The sequence below is a fragment of the Carettochelys insculpta genome, chromosome 2 (genome assembly GCF_033958435.1).
Source record: "Carettochelys insculpta isolate YL-2023 chromosome 2, ASM3395843v1, whole genome shotgun sequence".
NCBI classification, from domain to species: Eukaryota; Metazoa; Chordata; order Testudines; family Carettochelyidae; genus Carettochelys; species Carettochelys insculpta.
The window spans coordinates 143,564,545-143,588,769 of record NC_134138.1 but is presented as its reverse complement, the minus strand read 5'-3'; the positions used below and the strand labels follow the sequence as shown (position 1 = coordinate 143,588,769).

The 24,225-nt window shown below is 43.3% G+C and overlaps 1 protein-coding gene across 4 annotated transcripts in view; it reads right to left on the bottom strand.

Annotated features, from left to right (window-relative positions):
* Positions 1–24,225, bottom strand: part of LOC142009567 (uncharacterized) — a 110,707-nt gene that overhangs the window by 48,102 nt on the left and 38,380 nt on the right. The window lies entirely within an intron of this gene.

Below are 24,225 nucleotides of genomic sequence, written 5' to 3'. Positions count from 1 at the left end.
TACATTACAAAGCGGAAATTAGTGGCTATTCCTTTTACCAGGAAAGGTAGCTACTTTACGTGATTTTAAGAACTTTATGCATTATTGGATTATGGATTTTCTCTCAGATTTATTTTAAAGGGAAATACTGTAGAGTAGCGACTATTTTACAGTGATTTAAGTTATGACAATTTAATTCCAGAAATAGTAATATTGAAAAGCTAACTTTCCTCAAAAATGTAGAAATCAAAGAACTCTTCTAAGAATGTGTTGAAGATTATAGTGCTCAACCAGTGAAAACTCTGACAATGAGCTTGTTCCAATTAATGATGAATAATGAATTAATTCTTCCAATAACATTAAGAGAGATTAGAGTTCCAAGTGCAATTTTCTGCATACAGTGAAATCAGTTTGGAAACTGGTGTATAGAAAAAAAATTTTAAATGCAAATACCTAATGATTTACTCTTAGGTCAAAGGCAGTAAACTATTGCCTGACGGAGAAAAACATAGTTTCAGAGATAGCTCCTAAATCACACTCAGGCTACGTCTACACGTGCCCCAAACTTCGAAATGGCCATGCAAATGGCCATTTCGAAGTTTACTAATGAAGCGCTGAAATGCATATTCAGCGCTTCATTAGCATGCGGGCAGCAGCAGCGCTTCGAAATTGACGCGCCTTGCAGCCGCGCGGTGCGTCCAGACGGGGCTCCTTTTCGAAAGGACCCCGTGCACTTCAAAGTCCCCTTATTCCCATGAGCTCATTGGAATAAGGGGACTTCGAAGTAGGTGGCTTCCTTTTGAAAAGGAGCCCCGTCTGGATGCGCCGCGCAGCTGCAAGGCGCATCACTTTCGAAGCGCTGCTGCTGCCGCCTGCATGCTAATGAAGCGCTGAATATGCATTTCAGCGCTTCATTAGTAAACTTCGAAATGGCCATTTGCATGGCCATTTCGAAGTTTGGGGCACGTGTAGACACGGCCTCAGTTGTTAATATTCCATGACTGATGTCCAAGTTCTTATGAGGTCACTTCTCACTGTGGTATCTGAATGTATGGCAGCTTCCATTGTCCTTCCTTTTATTACATATCCTTCCACCCCATTTCCCTTAATTTCCATGTGGTTGTTCTAGGGGGGACTTTGAATCATCTCTGGGTAGGGAGAAGGTCCTTAAGACCTTCTGTCCTGATCACAGGAAAAGTCTTTACAATGGTTTCAGTCAAATCTTCACATTTTGTGGTTCCCCCCTTCCCCATCAGACCCTCAAAAGGAGTTGTTCTCAGGAATTGCAACAATTACTAGACCGGAGTATCTGTCACTCCAGTCCATTGCCTTCCCTCTCATCTGAAGGTCATATTGAGGGAGACAAAACTGCTGGCTGGCCAATTCCTATTGTTCAAGAGATGAAAAATTGGGACAGCCCTGTTGTACTCTACTGCTTTCAGTGGATAAACATGAGCAAAAAGAAAATGATTTTTTTGCTTTAAATGGCCTCTTGCGAAGCAGACAAGTAGGCACGGGGATTCATAGAGAGTTGCAGCTGTTTTTCAGTTGGCTGCTTCTTTCTTCAAGCAACCTGGCCTCACATATGTCATAGTCAGATGTCCTCTCCATGTCACCACTCTGAGTCAAATTGAAGAGACCAGTGTTGATTGTTACAGAATCATAGAATACTAGAACTGGAATGGACCGATCTCCTGCCCTCACAGAAGGGCCAAGGACCATTTAGATCATCCCCATTAAATATTTATCCAACCTGTTCTTAAATATCTCCAGTATCTCCAATGATGGAGATTCTACAGCCAGTCTAAGCAAATTATTCCAGTAATTAACCACCCTTACAGTTTAAGATAATTTTCCTAGTGTCCAGCCTAAACCTTCCTTGCTGCAATTTAAGCCCATTGTTGCTTGTCCTATTTTCAAAGATAATTTTTTAACCTAATTTGTAGACTTTGTGTATCAGATTTAGGTCTTTGTAAATTTAGACAAATCTGGAAGCACATCTAAGCCCTGAACTTAGAATTGTCCTTTATCTAATTGAGTTATAACTACAAATATCTTTTAAAAACATTTCACTGCACAGCATGAATAGTGGGTGAAACTAGGGCCTGGGGAGGTAAATCCCCAGTTCAGTCCCTTCTGCCTTAGGCCCTACTCTAAACAAAAGCCAAGCCCCTCCCCTCCGAGGGGCAGTCCTTCAGCCTCTTGCAGGGAGCCTCCCCAGCTCCTGAACGCAGGGAGAGCAGGTGGCATGTGGCCCCAGCTACCCCAGCTCTGGAACACAAGGAAGGCAGGCTTCCTAGTATCCTGCACTGGAGCACAGGCAGGGTGCACAGAGTGGCTGAACCTCAGAAAGTAGCCCAGGAGCTGTCCTAAAGCAGAAGGCATTTTTGGGGTGGACTTCCAACCACTCATGATGAACAGAAACAATCTGATTTCACTCTTTGCAGAAAATGGAGGCTCAGTATTCTACTTTCACAAGCAGTGAGTTCAATTGGATACAACATCCAGACAATATTAGAATAAGATTCTTCTCCCAAACATAGCCTTTTGTGCTATTATGTTTTGTGTTTTGGGCATCTGAATGCTGTTTTAGGCATGCTCTAGCCATTTTCATGTGCAATCATTTGGTGTGCCACTTTTGGTGCATTAACTCATGGATACATTTATAACATTCATATGGTTTGAAATGTGTTTATTACAAAACAAAAGAGAAGAATCAAACCCATAAACTATCAAAACAAAAAGCAGTCGAGTAACACTTTAAAGACTAGCAAAATGGTTTATTAGGTGAGCTTTCGTGGGACAGACCCACTTCTTCAGACCATAGCCAGACCAGAACAGACTCAATATTTAAGGCACAGGGAACCAAAAACAGTAAGCAAGGAGGACAAATCAGAAAAAAATGATCAAGGTGAGCAAATCAGAGAGTTGGGGGCGGGGGAAGGTCAAGAATTAGATTAAGCCAAGTATGCAGACGAGAGAAAAAACTTTCGCACCACTATTCAAAGGGAAGCAGCCGAGCTGGCTTTTATATGCAAATTTGGCACATTAACATGTGGTTTGAACTGGGATGGGGATTTTCTGAGTCACTATAGTCACAATTGCTGCAGATGGAAAGGGAGACAGATGGCATGTCAGTGCCGCATCAGGACCCCATCCCCCCGGGAGCCCTGTCCCCCCGGGACCCAGTCCTCCATCCCTCCCTTTCCCTCCCAGGAGCCCCATGCCTCCTGGGACCTTGACCACCTGAGGCCCCATCCCCTCTGGAACCCCCCCCCATCACCCCAAGGACTCCAACTCCCTTGGACCCCATTCTCCCCATCACCCCGAGACCCTGTCTCCCCAGGGCCCAGGTGTGATGGCCATGGCATCTGTGTGGTGTTGGGGACACATGGGGTTCATCCCTGGCTGTGGCCTGGACCTGCATACTTCCCACTATGCATCTGATGCCTGGAGCTGTCCAATGGGCTGGGTGCTGGGTGATATGGGTGTGCACCATTTGTGTGCTGTGGGCCATGGCCAGCCAGGTGTCTGGCCCAAGGCCTCTAGGCCCATGCATGGCCCACTGGCAGCTGTGTCACCCCCACTGTACATTTACCAGGGGATCCCTCGATGACCTCAGGTGACACCTGACTCCCTGTGGCTCAGCTGGACAACAGCGAGGGGAGGTCTATGATGAGGTTGCCCACCTCCCTGGACCAGTCTTGGGTGGTGTCTACCCCCAGTTCAGCTGGCTCGTCCTGGCTCCTTGAGGTCCTCTAGATTGGGTTGGTCCGCAGATGAGCCCAGGACCGCTGGGGACAGGGAGCTGTCCTGGGGCCCCATGATGGAGTGGAGCTGCTGGTAGTAGGGAGAGGTAGCGAGACCTGCCTCTGAGTGCCTGGCCCCATCCTGGACCCAGGCGTAGCCCTGATGGAGCTCTTTCGCTTTGCTCCAGACTTGATCCAGAGTCTACTCCAGGTGGCCATGTCTGGTCAGTTCCTGGGCCAGGCTGCAGCATTCCTCTGCTTAGCCCCCATCTCCCAGAGGATCTCCTCCTTCCAGAGACCTAGGAGGTCTTGGAGCTCAGGTTCCATCCAGGAGGGGACCCTTTTTCTTTTTTTCTCTGGTGCTGGCTCCTGGAAACCCTGTGAGGATTCTGAGAGGGGGGCCTGGGGCTCTGGAAGCTGCTGTGAGCTGGCCATGTGGCCTCTGCTATCATCAAGGGCGGCTGAGTAGGTGTGCTGTTGGCAGCTTGTTCTGTTGCAGCTTGCCTACTCTCAGCTTTCTGCCATGGGTTTCTGGGTCCGTGTGGCTTTAAGAGCGGTCAGACGCATGGGTTATAGAGCCCCACTGCTGCAGAGTAGGGCATCTCCGCACTCCAGCTGGGTGATGCCCTGGAAGACTGTTCTTTTGAAAGAGGGGGTCATGGAGCATCTACACATACTTCCTTTCGGCATAGTTTTTAAAAAAGGGGGCACTCTTCCCACTATGTGATCAGTATCCGACTTTCAATGTCTGAGTTGCATTCCTCCGATTTCCAATTGCAAGAGCGCGTTGCACGTATAGCTGCTCCTTCTGTGATTTCGAAAGAGGGCCTGTCTTTCCAAAATAATGTGCATGTGTAGAAACACTTTAAATGTTTGACACCAAGTTTTGAAGAAAGTCTAGTTATTGAACTGCCGAAAGCCTTTGGCTGAGCACATGGGATCACAGTTTGTTGAAATGCTAAACCAGCTTTAGACAGCAGTGGCTTCTTTTGCAGGTTGAATTATAGTATTTTCTTAATTTTAGGTTATTCAATTAGTTCCGTTCTCTTTTATTCAATGTGAAGAAACCAACATGGAGTACTGGAGAAGCAGAAAAGGTAGTATTTCTCTTCCAATTTATGTATAAAAACTACAGAAGAGAGAGTAAGATCGCCTAGTTTTAAAATTTTTAAGGACATGGCTATCACTTCTATTCAATAAGTATGAATAATATTTCTTTTGTTTACCAAGTAGAAAATGTTTTGTGATAAATTTTGTAAACTTATTTTGAATTAAACTTTTATTGAATTAAAAAAGTGTTTCCATTTGCATTCAAATTGAGCTTGATATGAATCACAAGTTAAAAGTTAATCTAGTAGATAAATGCATCATCCTTCATTTTTAACATAATGAAAATATAAAAATTAGGAATAAATGCTAGCTAAGTTTATATAATTGCTTAAATAAATATGTATAGTGTGCCCCGGTAAGCAGAAGTAAACAACATGTTCATTGCAAGTCTATATTTACTTGCAAATTGACCTGTTTTCATATTCTCAGCTAATAGGAATCAAACATTCTTTAGGAGAATAATGAAAAAGTGAAAATAACAAGAAGTTCTGTGGTACCATATAGACTAACTGATTTAATGGAGCATAGGCTTTTATGGGCAAAGACCCACTTTATGGTATACATGAAAAAGTACATAAGCAAAACACATCTAAAATTATGATTTAAATCAAGATTTTTCTGCTTGCTGATTTAAATCATGATTAAAATTGCTATTTTAAATTTCTTTGATTCAAATCAATCCATCCTGCCCTATGCTACATCTTTTTTCCATGAGCATGCCAAGGCTTAGCTCTTTCCTGAAGTACACATTTATTGACCTTATATTTTTTCACTGTAGTTCAGGTAACCCTTTCAGACTGATAAAACCAATTTTATGAGTGAATATCAAAAGCTTTCCAGCATCAAAGGAAGTTATTTCAGGGTAGCTGTGGTAGCTCAGGTCAGAAAGTTTACAGAATGTATGCATTGTGCTGTAAAATAAATGGAAGTAATGCAAGTGCACTGTACCTGCTATCATGGAGATACTATTCTCTAATTAATCTGCAAACCTTTAAGCTCCCCTAGAAGACAGAACTGACCTAGTGAATGAAATAATCAGACATGGCAAAAATAAAATCCCCAAAGACTTCCACCCTTTATTTAATAATATTTTATTCTCATTTCCAAAATATTTGTTGCTAACAGCCTTCTTCAACAGTAGAGAGAATCAATGACTAAAACATAATATTCTCTTCCTCTTCTGTGCCAGACCCCAGGTGCCAAGCCAAGGTGCATTTAGTGTCATTAGGCAACATTCTGCCCTCAGATATGCCCATGAATGTCTTGAAAGCATAAATTTTCCCACTTATAAGGCTGTATTTGATTTCACACATTGATATACGAGATCTCTTGTTTTTCTAGCAATATAAATAAGAGTTAAATTTGGCCTACAGTGTTCTGTTAAGTTCATACTTGTTATTGCAAGATACCTGCCTGAGTTCTTTCCTGACAAAATTGAAGAGGCACTAGGCAACACAGACAAGGAAATCTTTAAATCTTTAAAACGCAGTACAGTTCATTGTAAAGAAAATGGCTGCAGCCAAACGAAGCAAACAAACATACAACCACTGCCACCAACAAAGTAAAGCAGATTTTTAAATAGCTAGATGACACATTGTTTAAATAAGAAAAGACTGGGACTAAGGTTCCTATATCAGGAAACATTTACATAGCAGGGCTATTTTTAGCATGGTATTTTGCTCCTGCTATATCTCCTTGTGAGAGGGATAGTGGGAAGCTCAAAATAGGCACTTATTTCAAAATTACTTATGTAATTTGCACAACCCAAATTGCAGAAGTTATTCTGAGATAGGGCTATAGTGTAGACCTAGCTTGTGGAAATTCTGATGGGCGTAATCTCTAAAGCTGTGGGCAGGGAAATGAGTCATAAAGAAAGCCAGCACAATTCTGAACTCCATCAATACAGGTTTTATATATGTCTAATGGAATTATTCTAGCACCATGTAAAGAAATAATGAGAGTATGTTAGAATAATGAGTTCAGGTTGAGTTACTGTTTTCTTATATTAAATACAGTTATAAAAATTGGGGGGGGGCAGCTGATGAGGGACATAGATATAGCTTTTCAAAAGGTAAGAAAGACACCAAGCCTGAATTCTTTTGAAGAGAAGATTAAGATTCTTTCAGAGTATTTGCCAGTTCTGAAGGAGAACAGGAGTGGACGAATGGGGAACATTTTGAACACCACTGAATGAGATGAAATCTGCCCAAATTTTCAGTAACTCAGACCACATTTTGACCCTACCTGTTTAAGAACATGTAACATATCTTCCTCTTAACACTTTTAGGTTACAATTGTTTAATGGGCCAAATTCTGCTTGCTGTTACATAAGTTCATCACATGTACATGTGGCAAGGTGGGTTACAAAGTACTATTGTTAACCATGTTCACTGCTTGTTACAGCTGCAACCCACCTCTGTTCTGTGGATGGTTTATGTGTTTTATTTCTTATTCTGTGCAATTTGGCTATTAATTGGTTGTAAATATTTACTCAGTTTAGTGTATGATTCATTCAGTAGGAAAATGTCATTCCTTGCTGGCACAGAAATGCCTGACATGAACTATAAATATTTTTCAGCATTTTATTTTGGTAATCTATTTTGGTGCTTTTCCTGTTGTCTTTTTTCCTTCATTTTTGTCTACTTTTACAGGTTTATATGTGACTTAATGGCATCTGGATCACCAAACTTGGCATTAAGTCTTGGTTCTGAAATTTTCAAATGTTCATATCCATAATGATTGAAGGTTATCAGATAATGACCTACCTGTAAAGGCTGGGGAAATAAAAAAATCCCAAGTTCATAAAAGTATCTTGTAAAAAAAAATAAAATGGCTAAAATAAAATGTCCTATTTTGACTCATGTTAGTGCTAGAGAAAAAGGAACAGATGCTAAGTGCCTTACATATCTTCAAGGACTAAAATAAAAACTGGCAAATAAACCTCAAGAATTATTCTTTTCCCAGCTTTCCTCAATTTCTTTTATTGGAAACACACAAAACTGATCACTGAAGGTATGCATAATTCACAGTACCTAGAATTGGACAAATGCTTTGGTTTGGCAGCCATCGACAGCATTGCAGTAGGAAAGGCCCCGGGCCAGGATGGTATACCACCAGAGGTAATCAAGTGTGCCACAGACACTCTCCTGGAACCCCTACATGAGCTACTGTGCCTGTGCTGGAGAGAGGGAGAGGTTCCACAGGATATGCGCAATGCTAACATCGTAATCTTGTATAAGAACGAGTGAGACAGAAGCGACTGCAACAATTACCCTAGAATCTCCCTCCTAAGCATCACTGGTAAACTGTTCGCTCTCTTCATCCTCGGCAGACTCCAGAAGATTGCTGAGAGGGTGTATCCCGAATCACAGTGCAGATTCCGCACAGAGAGAACTACCGTTGACATGGTCTTCTCTCTGAGGCAGCTGCAGGAGAAATGCAGAGAGCAGAGGAAGCCACTCTATATTGCCTTCATCGACCTGACCAAGGCCTTCGACTTGGTCAGCAGGGATGGACTGTTCAAACTGCTCCACAAGATAGGCTGTCCGCCACGGTTACTCAAGATGATCCAGTCTTTCCACGAAGACGTGAGAGGAACCATCCAATATGACGGCACATTATCGGATGCTTTCAGCATCAGGAGTGGTGTCAAACAAGGATGCGTGCTTGCTCCAACATTGTTCAGGATCTTCTTCGCGCTTCTCCTGAAGCACGCCTTTGGATCTTCAACAGAGGGAATTTTTTTGCACTCAAGATCTGATGGGAAACTGTTTAATCTTGCAAGGCTGAAAACTAAATCCAAGGTGTGGGAAGTCCTCATCAAAGATTTGCTGTTCGCAGATGACGCTGCTGTAGTGTCACACACAGAAGATCAGCTTCAGAAACTGCTGGATCAGTTCTCCAAAGCATGCAAGGACTTCGGGCTTCCCATCAGCCTAAAGAAGACAAATGTACTTGCTCAGCACGTTGCTGACCCTCCATCAATCAGCATTGACAACTATTCGTTAGAGGTCGTCCATGAGTTCGTTTACCTCGGGTCCACCATCACTGACACCCTGTCATTGGAGTCTGAGCTAGATAGGAGAATCGGAAAAGCAGCCACAACTCTGTCCAGACTCAGCAAAAGAGTGTGGAATAACAACAATTTGTACACCCACACCAAAATGCAAGTCTACAGAGCCTGCATCCTCAGCACACTCCTTTACGGCAGCAAGTTGTGGACCCTGTATGCCTCAGGCGCATCCTTGGAATATCATGGAAGGACAGAGGGTCCAACACCACCGTCCTTGAGCGAGCTGGAATCCCAACCATGCACACCCTCCTCAGGCAGCGTCGGCTCCGCTGGCTTGGCCACATCCACAGGATGAATGATGGAAGGATCCCAAAAGACACCCTGTATGGCTAGCTAGCCTCTGGCAAAAGACCTCCTGGACGCCCCCAGTTGCGGTACAAAGATGTTTGCCAGAGGGACCTCAGGGAGGTAGACATCGAGCATGACAGTTGGGAGGAGCTGGCAGACGATTGCAGCAGATGGAGGCAGGAACTACACAAGGGCCTTCAGAAGGGTGAGATGAGGATCAGACAGCTAGCAGAGGAGAAGTGAGCCCACAGAAAGCACAGTAAAGACCTGCCAGACACCCATTACACATGCAACATATGCGGCAAGGACTGTCACTCTCATGTGGGCTGTCACAGTCGACGCTGCAAATGATGATCCCAAATGGAACTACAAAGGGCGTTATCCATAGTCTACACAGACTGAAGGATGCTACTACTGCTACTATTCCAGTCTTGCATTCAACTAAGTAACTTCTTCAAGTAGAGGGGCTGACATAATAACCAAGGCCCTGAGTAAAGTTGGGGTTGGTCAGCTCTGCACACCCAGAATGGGTGGAAACAGCAGGGAGGTGGGCTAGCCCCTCTCAGGCAGCCCCAAGTGCTGTTTGAGGTAAGCCGTGCAGGGTGCCAGACTCAGTCTAAAGGATCAGGTGCACCTGCTCCCACTGCTGCACCCTGAACCTCTTTGAATTACTGGGCTCTGATGCAGATGCTCTGTTTCCTCCCTTCCCCCCTTCCTCCCCCGCCCCAAGTTGTCTGTCTCTAATGCTGTGGCTACACTTGGCCAAAACTTCAAAATGGCCATTTCAAAGATTATTAATGAGGCTCCGAACTGAATATTCAGCACCTCATCAGCATTAGGATGCTTCCTGCCGCAGCACTTCGAAAGCACTGCTTTTGAACATGTGCGGCTCGGTGCGGCTGCACAGGGGTCCTTTTCGAAAGGACCCTGCACATTTCAAAATCCCCTTATTCTCCTCAGCTGAGAAGAATAAGGGGATTTTGAAATGTGAGGGGTCCTTTCAAAATGGCCCCTCGTGGAGCCGCACCAAGCCGCGCGCATTTGAAAGAGGTGCTTTCGAAGCGCCGCAGCTGGAAGTGTGCAAATGCTAATGAGGTGCTGAATATTCAGTTCAGCGCCTCATTAGTAATCTTCGAAATGGCCATTTCGAAGTTTTGGCCAAGTGTGGCCATAGCCTAAGTATTATTGTATGGAATCATTGTCCTTAAACAGGAAATATTTCTTTACGTTCTTAATCATAGTTTTTCTTGTAACAGTCAACTACCACAGACTTCTGTTTCCAGTTTTATGTGCATTGTTTGCCAGGAAGTATCCTCTGTCTGGACTCCATACAGTCCACCTAAACACCTTATCATCATCTTTTGAATAATATATGTATGTTTAAGAAGAAGTGCATCTGTCCCACAAAAGCTCATCACCTAATAAATTATTTTGTTAGTCTTTAAAGTGCTACCGGACTCCTTTTTTGTTTTGATAGTATATTGACTAGCACAGCTATCTTTCTGTTACTATAAGTATGTTTACATTCTGAATGGTAATTACATGTGCACTGAAGTAGTTTTGTCCATTTTTGTTGTATTTATTATTGTCATTAGCAGCCAAAAGTACTGATCTGCATGGGAACCCGGTTGTGTGAGGGACCCTATAAATTAATTTTAGTGGGATAAAATGCATGCATTTTGCCTTCTAGATGCTTCTCAGCAAAATATAAAACCACTTGCACTATGGTGAAAAGAACTGTGGTAAATGGCTATTTAAATCTCAGTTGAAGAACTACACAAATGATTATCCATTCCTTCATTGCCACCTATTAGCCTTACTACAGACCTGCTGAAAGACATAAAAAGCTTTTTGGGCTAATAAATTTTGTCCTGACTGAGGTTTGAACTTGCTTCCAGCTCCCGTCACCCTCCCATTCTTGGCTTTTTCCTTTGTGTTGTCCACACACATAAGAAGGATTTATTGTGGGTTGCAGCAGCTTCAAGTTAATCTCTGCAATGAACCTGGCTATATGATTTTTTTCAAATCACATGCACATCTGTGTATAGATGCTGTCTGTTGGAAAATCCTAAAGCACCACAGATATTGGTCCTAAAAAACAAAATAGGACTTACACTAGGCCTGAAACTAGTCTACTTGGTCCCTTAAAAGTAACATATTTGCAAAACTTCTTCTTTTGTTCCCTTTCAGCTAAATTATGAAGCTACTGCTATTGATGTCCAAATAAAAAGGTTTGGCCAAATTCCCACAGTGTTCCTGAAATTGCAATCAGTAAAGGCAAGCTCAGCACAATGTTTAGGCAGAAGAAGAAAACTGGGTAAGAACAGGCTGCAAATAGACTTCTATTTGGAGTATTTATGGTTTTTTGTTTGTTTCTTGATAATTAATAATGGATGATAATAGGAAGTTCCAGCTTTCATGCCAACTCAGTTACCACAATATGAATGTTCAAAATAACTAAGTATGGGACCAAAGTGTAAAGGTCAGGAATGGAATTATGTATTGCACTAGTGGAAAGGCACAGCCTTGGGATAGGCACACCAACTTTTTCACTCATCAGTCTGGGCTACTGGAGAGGTCAAAGTGCCTGCAGGCATTGACATGAAGGTCTACAAGGAGGAACAGTAATCAAGTGTAATCAGCACCTGGGAAGTATAGGCAGTTTTGGGAAGGCAATGTCTTCCCTTGCCTACATTACCTACTGCCCATGTTTGTAAATCACACACTCCAGACTTTAGTGCTTTAATATACTTCAGGAAAGCTGCAAATGGTACAAAACCTATCAATCAAATTTGGCATGCAGCCACAATGCTTGTATTCTACATTGCTCGCCTGGCAAATATAGTTCAATTTTTTTTGATTTTATATTCAAAGACTGCTTTAGGAATGTCCCTTGCCTTTTTCCAGATGCCTGTCTGATCTTTCCTTTTCTTATAGCATCCCTTGATTATCTGAGGACAGATAATCTAAGGGCGAATATTACATAAAAATGGTACTGTGAGGAATGTAAATTTTGGCTTCACATCTCTGGTGAAATGAAGCACCTTCCCTTGTACTAAATAGTATAGAGAATAAATTAATTTTGAAAATGCAGGAAATTAGCATAGACATTTTACTAGTTTTTTGTTTTGTTTTATTTTCTTTCTGGAGTTGTTCACTGCATGATCATGCTAAGAAGAAGTAAACTTGTCAAGAAATATGGACCCAAAGCACATTCCTGATTTTAATTATTTTTGTTGTTTGATATGGTGCCGTATTGTCCCCTAACCATTCAAAAATCTAGCATACTGTATATCTAAAGTGGTATCACCTATAAAAGAAAGTAATAGGATGGAGTCAGCTATATTTCCGGAGGCTTCTCATGTATTAGATTTCTTTCTCAGTAACCTTTCCAAATTATTCACAAGTGGTCTTATTCTAGATCATACTGGCACCTGACCTTTGTAGACTTGGACACTAGAGAAAATTAAAAAAAAAAACAATGTTTAAAAAGAGATGGAATCTTCCATTTCAAAATGCAACTGTATGTGAAAGCAGCACGGATTTCCTGACATATAACATTCAAAGTTGTGATGATTTTTTTCTTCAACTACATTATCTTTTAGTCTTGATTATTTCTTATGCCTGGCAAATCTCTTTTCTCATTTTTAATGGTCAGAACATTTTTCAAGATTTAATGTTTCATTCATTTAAAAACAAGCACAAAAATAATAGACATACATGTAAATTTGATATTAACACCCTCCCCCCAGGACAGAGAACACAGTAATATCATTTGATGGATACAACACAAGTCCTGGGGCTCGATCCTTCGCTGTTATAAAATAGCATGCCTTTGGAAATTGAGCACCTACAATCTTTTGCAACTTCACATTAGAAAATTTTGAACCTGAATCCCAAGCTTAGACTTCAGTGTCTGCACTGCATTATGTAGGTCTGAATCCAGCAACATGTATCCCAGACTTCCTGGAGCCTCCCAAAATGAAGGAATTCTTAGCCCCCTGTTTGTGGTATCCTGTTGGAAAGGTACTTCTTCAGCATGAGTTTAACTGCAAAATAATAGCACTTGAACATTGTGTCCTGGTTTGACTCAAACTCAGCACCTTAATGCCCTTAGTGTCCTGGTTCCTAGGCACGTGTGTAGATAGAAAGGAGGTTCAGACTGAACCCTCCATTGTACATCTATGCTACTAGTTCAAATTTACTGATGCAAATCAAATTATTCTAATGGAGTTATTTATTCATTTACCTTTTTTAAAAGTCAGCAGAGAACTTAGCCTATAAGTGATTCTTCAGTATTCTGACTTACAATCAGAGAATCCAACAGCTGGAAGGGACCTAAGGAGGTCATTGAGTCCAGACCCCTGCCTAAAGCAGGATGAACCCTAAATAAATCATCCCAGACAGAACGTTGTCAAGCTGGGACTTGAAAACCTCGATGTATGGAGATTCCACCACCTCTCTAGATAATGCATTCCAGGGCCGTACCACCTTCCTAGTGAAATATTTTTTCCTAATATCCAGCCTACACATCCCTTTTTGCAACTTTAGACCATTGCTCTCTGTTCTGCCATCTGTCACCACAGAGAATAGTTTCTCACCATCCACTTTAGAACTCCCTTTTAGGAAGCTGAAGGCTGCTATAAAATCACCCCTCAGTCTTTTCTTCTGCAAACTAAGTAAGTCCAGATCCACAAGGCTCTCCTCATAGGCCAACTGCTTCAGCCCCTGAATCATTTGTTTTGCCCTCCACTAAACCCACTCCAATGCATACACATCGTTATATATTGGGCGGCCCAGAACTGGACTCAATACTCCAGATGTGCCAAGGGGCGGGGAATAACTTCTCAAGATCTGCTGGAAATGCTTCCTTTAATGCATTCCAATAGCCATTAGCCTTCCTGGCTACAAGGTCACACTGTTGACTCATATTCAGCCTTTCATCCACTATAATATGCAGGTCCTTTTTGGCTGTCCTCCTATGTAACCAGTCGGTCCCCAGCCTGTAACAATGTTTGCGATTCTTCTGTTTCAAGTTCAGGACTACACTTCTCCTTGTTGATCCTGATTAAATTTCTTTTGGCCCAATCCTCCAAATTGTCAAGGTCATTCTGCACCCTATTCCTATCCTCCAATATACCTATCTGACCCCCTAAATTAGTGCCATCTGCAAATTTGCTGGAGGTGCAATCCACCCCCTCATCCAGGTCCTTAATAAAGATGCTGAACAGTACTGGCCCTAGAACCAATCCTTGGGCACTCCTCTTGAAACCAACTGAGAACCTGACATTGAGCCACTACCCAGTACTCGTTTGGCCCATACATCAAGAAAGCTTTCTATCTATCTTACAGCCAATATATTCACTCCATACTTCCTTAACTTATGGGCAATAATGTTGTTGGAGACTGTGTCAAAAGCTTTGCTGAAGTCAAGGAATATCACATCCATTGACTTCTGCATGTCCACAGAGCCAGTTACCCCATCATAGAAGCTAATCAGATTGATTAGACACAACTTGCCCTTGGTGAATACTTCTTCACTACTCTTGATCACTGTCCCCTCTTCCTAGTGCTCCAAAATGGATTCCTTGAGGATCCCTTCCATGATTTTTTCTGGGGATGGAGGTAAGGCTGACTGGTCTGTAGTTCCATGGATTGTCCTTCTTTCCTTTTTTAAACATAGGCATGGCATTTGCCTTTTTACAATCATCCAGGATCTCTCCTGATCTCCACGAGTTTTGAAGCATAATGGACAAAGACTGCAATGACATCTGCCAATTCTCTCCATTCCCTTGGATGCATTAAATCTGGATCCATGGATTTGCGTACCACGAGCTTTCCTAAATATCTTTTAACCTGTTCTTTCTCCACTGAGGGCTGCCCACCTTCTTCCCACACTGTGGGAACTGAGGCAAAAAAAGCATTGAATACTTGAGATTTTCTTGCATCATCTGTCACTAGGTTACCTCCCTCATCCAGTAATGGCCCTACACCCTCTCTGATCACCCTCTTATTGTTAACATGCCTGTAGAAACCCTTTTTGTTACCCTTCACATTCCTTGCTACCTGCAATTCCAATTGTGCTTTTGTTTTCCTGATTACTCCCTGGCATTCACCAGCAATATGTTTATACTCATCCTTAGTAATATGTCCAAGTTTCTCCTATTTATATGCATCCCTTTTGAGTTTGAGCTCCCCAAGGATTTCCCTATTAAGCCAAGCTGGTTGCCTACCATGTTTGCTTTTCTTACTATGCAGCAAGATGGTTTGTTCCTGTGTCTTCTATAAGACTTTAAAATACTGCCAGTTCTCCTGAACTCCTTTTCCCTTCACATGTTTCCCAAGAGATCCTGCCCATCAGTTGTCTCAGGGAGTTGAAGTCTGCTGTTTTGTAATCAAGGGTCTGTACTTTACTGCTCACCTTTCTTCCTTTTGTCAGGATCCTGAAATCTACCATCTTACGGTCACTGCAGCTCAAGTTGTCATCCACTTCTGTTTTTCCTACTAGTTCTCCTTGGTTTGTGAGCAGCAGGTCAAGCTGCACATGGCCCCTGGCTGGTTCCTTTAGCACTTGTGCCAGGAAGTTATCCCAACATTCTCTAAAAACTTTCTGGATTGTCTGTGTGCTGTTGTATTGGTCTAAAAAAATGTCTGGGTGGTTAAAGTTTGCCATGAGAACCAGGGCCTGTGATTCGGAAGCATCTCTTAGTTGTCTGAAGAAATCCTTATGTAGCTCATCTACCTGATCTGGTGGTCTATGGCAGACACGAACCACAACATTGTCTCTTTTACTACCACCTCTAAGCTTAACCCAAAAACTCTCAACTGGCTCTTTTCCCTCCCCATGCTGGGGCTCTGAGCACTCACACTGCTCTCTCACACATAGCACAACTCCTCCTTTTCGCCCCTGCTTGTCCTTCCTGAAAAGTTTATACCCTTCCATGACCAAGCTCCAGTTATACAAATCATCCCGCCAAGTCTCCATTATTCCAATCACCTCATTGTCCTTTGACTGTGCCAAGGCCTCCAGTACCTCCTGTTTGCTCCCCAGGCTTCTTGCATTTGTGTACAAGCACCTTAGAGAAGTGATTGATTGGCCAACTTTCTCCTCTTCACCCAGGAAACCTACTTTATTGTTCTGTACTCTGTCCCCATTTACCTCAGGGCTTATGTCACCATCCTTCAACAAACCTAATTTAAAGCCCACCTCACTAGGTTTGCTACCCTGCCCACAAAGATGCTCTTTCCCCTCTTCATTAGGTGGATCGCCTTTCTTCTTAACAATCCCTTTTCCTGAAAGAGAATACCATGGTCAGAGAACCAAAGCCCTCTGTCCAACACCACCTCTGCAACCATGCACATTTACTTCCATGGTTCAACAATTCCCTGCCTGGACCCCTTCCTTCAAGAGGGAGGATGGATGAGAACACCACGTGAGCTCCATATCCCTTGATCTTGCTTCCTGGAGTAACATAATCTGTGGTGATCTTCCCAAGGTTGTTCTTTACTTTGTCATTGGTTCCTACCTGGAGAAGTAGGAAGGGGTAATAATCCACAGGTCTGATTATTTTTGGAGACTTTTTGGCACATCCTGGATTGTAGCTCTCAGTAATCAGCAAGTGTCCTGAGATTCCAGGTCTGGACGACAGGTGGATGACTCTACTCCTCTTAGGAAAGAGTCCCCAACCACCTCCACCACACATCTTCTTCTTTTAGGGTGGTGATCATAGAACCCCAGCTCCTAGGACTTTGCATCCCATGCCTTCCGGTGAGTGGGGTCTTCTCAATGCTTTCCTGAGAGGTCTCTGACACAGCAGTCTCCACCTTAGCATCTGTGCACAAAGCATGAAAGCAGTTGCTCACCTCCACCGGAATTGGCTATACCTGAATTGGTTTTCTTCTCCTCAAGATTACATGCTTGCAGTTTTCTTACTTGTTTTGTACTGCCCTCTCTGGTTGCTCAGCCTGCTGTGCCTGCAGTACTAAATGCAGCCCTCTGTTGAGAAAGACTGCATCTTCTCTGATGGACCGGAGGGTTGATATTTGAGCCTGAAATCCTCTAATCTTTTCTTCCAAGATGGTGACCTGAAATGACAGTGTCTAGCAATGTTTGAAAGCACTAGGGTTAGTAATGGTGAGTATTAGCTTATTTTTGTCTTCTTTACATCAACAGTGAAATATATGAATGAATTATTTTGTCCAAATTTTTAATAAAATCAGAAATTATGGTGATGACCAGTTACCAAAATTATAATGTTTTAAATTCACAAAGTTATCACAGTGAAAACAGTCTCTCTCTGTTTTACATGTGCATGAAATTTCCTTTTACTTTTCTCTGAAACTACTTTATGCTGAAAGCGTATTACATGGTAAGGACAAATGCTGGCATTGTTAGAAGATGTAATAATGGAATCAGTTTCTCTCAGATGTTCCCATGAGCACCATCAAATTGTTATTAAAAGGTTGTAAAATAAGGACCTTGAGATCTCCAAATTATTCATTCAATATATGTTAAATGCTTACCAGATTTTATTGGTAGACACTGTAAAATAGGGTAGGGCACCATTCAATTAACTTCATGAATCTGTTTCATTCAGGGAGCTTCTTCTATTTGGCAGCTATTGCAGAACATCTCCCATGAACAACTTTTTTGTTTGGACAACTGTTTGGGGAATCACTGCTCTTAAGAATCCCCCTATTAGCAAGTAAAAAGGGATATTTACATATGAACAAGAGTATTTTCTCCCAACTATTTGTGCTTGTTGTACAAAGCCTCCACTCAGTCCAATACAATGCAGATGTAAGGTTTGTAACTTTCATTCATTTCTGGTTTTAAGTCCTATATGGTCGTGTTTTATTTCATGAGTTTTGTTTGGTGGCAGCTTCTGGGTCTATATTTAGTGTTTTAAATTGGTAAGATGTCATAAGTCTGTGGGAAATCCTGGCTGTCCCTTTGTAAGGAAGATTTCTTTCTCTGAGCTTTGCGTGTGAATGTGTGTGTGTGTGTGTGCGCGCGAGCACGCATGCAATGGAATTAGTCCCTGAACCCAGCCTATCTGGATGCCAGCCACACCTAAATGGCCAGAGTAACAGGATCTGAGGCTGCAAAAGAATCCACCCAAGAAAGAGAAAGAGACCCCATTAAGAGAAGATCAAAATCCTGTCTTCTGTTAGCTCATGGTCCTACAGCATCCTGGGTCAGTGGGACAGGACAAGAGGACTGAAACATATAAAAAGATGGGTGCAAAACTATAGGGTGGAGGTTCTTCTTGCCACCAGAACTCTGCAAGAGTTAGTCTGAGAAGGCAATAGGAGGTCCAGGGCCTTGGCCCTGGGCTTCTTCCCATCTCCCCATAACGGATGGTACTGGCTGCTCCTGAGTACTATTGTTGACAAGAAAGCAAGCAGGCAAGGCAATCATACAATCAGCTTGCTGCCCTGAATTCATGACTACAGCTAGACATACTGGGCCCACTATCCCTTGGCTTCCTCCACTATCCCTGTGTAACTTTTCACTTCCATGGGTTTGCCTGTGTAAGTAGTACAGAAGGGTGTGAGTGTGTGAGGGTGTGTGCTTGAAATCTAGATCCCCATTTTTCTTTAATCCAATAGTGGCATTTAATATAAAGCATATGAGTGTAACCCTAGTGTCATTGCTAGTGAAAATAAGGTTCTCTGTCATTATTCTCTTGGTTTTAAATTTTTCCATGTGAATTGTTATTGTAATTAGTCAAAAGTATTGGTGTCAGCCAAAATTCACTATTTCCCTAACTTCCATGTTATCATTTAATTTAAAGGGCTTCTTCTCTAGCGTAGCAAAGTCACTGAAATAGTCCACTTTCAGTCATTTTGATCAATTTGAATTCAGTGTTGGTACTATGAAGTAGGTTTTTATGTTTCATAGAAGCCTTTTGAGAAGAGTTTGATTACTTCAGGCTTAACCACAGAGGCACACCCTGAAAACTATAGGGCTATGTCTACACTAGCCAAAAACTTTGAAATGGCCATGAAATTGGCTATTTCATAGTTTACTAATGAGGCACTGAAATACATATTCAGTGCCTCATTAGCATGTGGGCGGCCACGGCACTTCGAAATTGATGCAGCTTGCCGCTGCATGGCTCATCCAGACGGGGCTCCTTTTCGAAAGGACCCTGGCTACTTCGAAGTCCCCTTATTCCCATCTGCTCATAGCAATAAGGGGACTTCAAAGTAGGCGGGGTCCTTTCGAAAAGGAGCCCCGTCTGGACGAGCCACGCGGCAGTGAGCTGTGTCAATTTCGAAGTGCCATGGCCGCCCGCATGCTAATGAGGGGCTGAATATGTATTTCAGCGCTTCATTAGTAAACTTCAAAATGGCCATTTGCATGGCCATTTTGAAGTTTTTGGCTAGTGTAGACACGGCCTAGTTTAAATAAAACATGTCCATGTCATAACTGTCTTTCCCATCTCCCACTGCAAGTCATGCCCATGGAGTTTGCCAAGCCATACTAATCTAAAGTCTAACCAAAATATTTAGTTACTCCCATCTGCTCATGGGAATAAGGGGACTTCGAAGAAGGTGGCGTCCTTTCGAAAAGGAGCCCCGTCTGGACGCGCCGCGCGGCGGCAAGGCTCGTCAATTTCGAAGCGCCGCTGCCGCCCGCATGCTAATGAAGCGCTGAATATGCATTTCAGCGCTTCATTAGTAAACTTCGAAATGGCCATTTGCATGGCCATTTCGAAGTTTGGGGCCCATGTAGACACAGCCTATGACTGTTAACACACTGGACTTAATCCAATTCTCTGGTATCACAGCTTAAATCTCAATACATTACACCTGTGCAACAGAAAGTCCGTGGTTTGGCAGATGTAAAAACAGAGGCAGAGTGTTCTTGCAGCATCCAAGAAGAACAAATAAAATTTCAACACTCCAAAGCAATTTTTTAAAAAGAGAAATGAAACAAAATATCCTGCTTTGCAATGTTGTATTCAGAATATCAGATACTTTGTAAGTGGCCAAGATTTTGCTGAATGAGCACCATCTATTGGAAAAGAAGGTTTGCATATTAAGAACAGGTCTGGGTACTTAGTCCTAGCAAAGGATTTTGAAATAATCTCCCACAATATTCTTGCCTGCAAGCTAAGGACATATGGATTGGATAAATGAACTGTGAGGTGAGTAGAAGGCTGACTAGAATGTTGGGTCCAGTGACTCCATATCTGGTTTGTAGTTGGTTTCAAGCGGAGTGCCCCAAGGATTGGTTTGAGGGCTCGTCTTCTTCAACACCTTTATTAATGCCTGTATGGCCGTGCCTACACTAGCCCCAAACTTCGAAATGGCCATGCAAATGGCCATTTCAAAGTTTACTAATGAAGCGCTGAAATACATATTCAGTGCCTCATTAGCATGCGGCTGGCCGTGGCACTTCGAAATTGATGTGGCTCGCTGCCGCACGGCTTGTCCTGACAGGGCTCCTTTTCAAAAGGACCTCACCTACTTCGAAGTCCCCTTATTCCCATCTGCTCACAGGAATAAGGGGACTTCGAAGTAGGCGGGCTCCTTTTGAAAAGGAGCCCCGTCAGGACGAGCCGCGTGGCGGTGAGCTGCTTCAATTTTGAAGTGCCGTGGCCACCCGCATGCTAATAAGGGGCTGAATATGTATTTCAGCGCTTCATTAGTAAACTTTGAAATGGCCATTTACATGGCCATTTTGAAGTTTGGGACTAGTGTAGACATAGCCAAAGAGAAGTATCTACACTGGTTTTCTTCTTTTGAAAGAAGCTATTTCGAAATAAGAATATGCAAATGAGATGTCAGGTATGCAGTTTTGTAACTCATTTGCATTTTCAATGTACTTCATTTACATACTTCTTTTGAAAATGGAATGCAAGTGTAGACACAGTCGAAGTGTTTTATTTCTGTAGAACACTGTCTGGGTTTGTTTGTCTGTTTTTACAAAGACTTGAAAAATGTAGTCCAAAGATGGAGCTTTTAATGTGATGGTGCTGTTTAATGTGATGGTGCTGTTTCTCATGCTCCCTTCCCTTTCTACGAGCCAAGATGCACCACAGAATCTCAGCAAAAGGTGGGAGACTATGGTGGATCATGGGATATGTAGTTTAGATTAACAGGAAATCCTCATTTTTATTTTTTCTCTGAAAGGCAAAACTTTCTGCAGAACACCTTCCCCCGTTCCAAGCCTGCTTTTAAATAGCCTTTTTTGTGATGCTTAATATATCAATGTTCTGAAATTGTCTTAAGAAACTCAGCTTGAAGGCCAAATTCTGCACAAAGCAAAACAAAAACCCACCCTTGAATTTCCACTATTGTAAATGAGATCAACTTTGATTCTAATCTCTAACTCTTTGTCTAACTGGAGTTAATGCATCTTTTACATTTTAGTAACTGAACAAATGTACAATATATGCAATTCTTTTTTTTAGATAATCTCATTCATGGCTGTTTCTCCCCCTCCTAGTAAGATCTGATCCATTATGCTGATAAAAGTTGGACTCATTAAATAGTAGTTCTGGATACAAACACATTAGTCCTCAGCAAGACTCATTGGAAGCACAGTCTGCAGATCAAAAATCAATTAGTGTTCTAGCTTGTGATAATTACCCACAGTATGAGAGGCTTTTCCAAGAAGTAATTTCCACTGTGTCTAATAATAGGATTCTATAAACACTGATAAATATTTCCATGGGCACACCAGTGCTGTCATTTCGACTCTATCACTTATCTCAGAGAGGGGAAGTAAATATCCCTCACGCATTTTTTCCCCGTAAAATAAAGTACACTGCTGTTCTGACAGCTTGTAGTGTCACCTAAAAGTCACCTTGAATCATGTTTTAATCAGCTGCAACAAGGCAACATCTAATTTATTTCTGCAGTTACCTTGCTCTGCAATGTTCTGATTGCTGAGACATAGAAATCCAAATTGAACTCTGATTAAAATGGGGAATGAGGGTGCAGACACTGCAGTTGGTTTGCATGGACATTTTGCCCTATACTAGGAAAGGTCAAGGTGAATTACATTACAATTATAAAAGAAAGATTTGGATTAACTATAGCATATGCTGCCATTATGATTTTATATACTGTGAGAATCCAAAATCATCTTGCTAGATAACTTATCCAAACAGGAATCATTTTAGTTTCATTTATGGCTGCATCTACACTAGTAACGAATTTCAAAAACAATTTTGAAGGAAGAACTCCTTTTGAAAAACACCATGGAGAGTATTAAGAAATTGATTTTGAGGGATGGTAACCCACATTTTGAAGTCATTCTTCCATTCCCATATTAGGAAAAGTGCCCTATTTCAAAGTCAAATTTTGAAAGAGGATGTGTGTAGATGCTCTGCAATTTGCTCTTTCAAAAAAGTAGGTCCACCATGGCACCAGCCAGCAGGAGCGCGGTGACACCCTGGCCAGCCCAAGTGGGGATTTATGGTTACTGCTGGCTGTGTTTAAAGACATAGAGACATAGAAACCCCATGGGAGGAAGCTGAGAGTGCGCTTCCATCACAGAGAGCATGAGATCCCTACAGCATGCCACCCACAACAGCTGATGGATCCCCAAGCCATCACATACCAGCCATGGCGAATGGCCAGGAACCCTGCACCCCTCAGGGGTCTCATAGTGAGGCAAGCCAGGGCTCCCAGAAAGGGTCCCTCTTGGGCAGAGGTGAAACTGAAAGACCTCCTTGGACTCTGGGGGGAAGAAGAGGTCCTCCTGCAAACCGAGGTCCAGAGCTGGAAAGTTGCCAGTTTTGTGCCGCATTCCAATGTCCTTACTCACCAGGGGCACCCCACCTGCACTCCAGACTAAGTGTGGTCTAAAGTAAAAGAACTGTTGCAGCTGAGATGCGGCTAGCTGAGCGGGGGCACCAGCCTCCCTGTGCCCCCACTATGGACTGCCTCCTTGGCCTGAAGCAGGTGGTGCCCTCAGAGTACATTATGGACGTGGCTGACCCAAATCCAGATACAGAGCAGGAGCCAGAGCGACCCAATGAAGAGAAGCTGGGACCCTTGGGAGACACCATCCCCCATCCGAGGTACCAGGAGACTGAGGCTGGCAGTGATGATGAGGAATCCAGTGCTGGGACCCTCGTCATTGCTTTCTTCTCCAGGTCATCCAGCTGGGACAGCTCCCAAGTTCATGGAGAGACCAGTAGGTAGGTACAAGGTGCTCTGGATGCCTCAGTGCCTGGGGAGGGGGGGAGTCCACCCCTGCCACAGCTGGCAGGTACCCATTCACACATGTGGCACTCAGCACCACCCCCCCATGCCCGCACAGCCCCACATTACATATATCCTGGGAGGGAATGGGGGGACTGAATGAACCCAGCACAAGCCCCACCATGCAGGGACCCCTCCACAACAGGTATCTCTTGGGACCTCTGGGCCATCAGACATGGTGGGGAGGGGCAAGGTGGGGTCTATGGGAGCAGGGGCTGGGGTAAGGATGAAGGACTTATGGGTCATCTCCCTGTTCACTTCTGTCTCCCAGGTCTGCTGTCTGGGGGCCAGTTGAGACCTGTCCAAGGCCAGAGCATGGGAACAGAAGGCCAGGAGGCTGGGACCCCACCCTGCCCCAAGTCTGCTTGGAGCCATTGCTGGGCTGGCTGCCATCGCCAATGGGGGGAGGAGGAGACAGCTGCCAACACAGCCACCCTGTGGGACATGATGGTTACAGTGTGGGACTGGCTGATGACAGAGTGGGAGGTGTGGGTGTGGGTGATGGTGGCAGACAGCCTAGACACCCTCACCTGGGCTGTGACCACCTGCATGACCCAACCTCCCCCTCCCTCACCAGCTCACCCCACAGCACCCACCAAGTCCCCCTGTCCCCAACCCAGCATGCAGTTCCCGACCTTGCTGCCCTGCTCCTGCCACCTTCCCACCCATCACTGGTTGGCACTTGGCCAGTGGCTGGTGGCCAGTGGTACCCAGCGAGAGCTGACTCCTCCCTTCCCACTTGTCCTCACTCCCGCCCCGTGCTCCTCAACCACCCCAAGCCCACCGTACATCTCCCAGCTC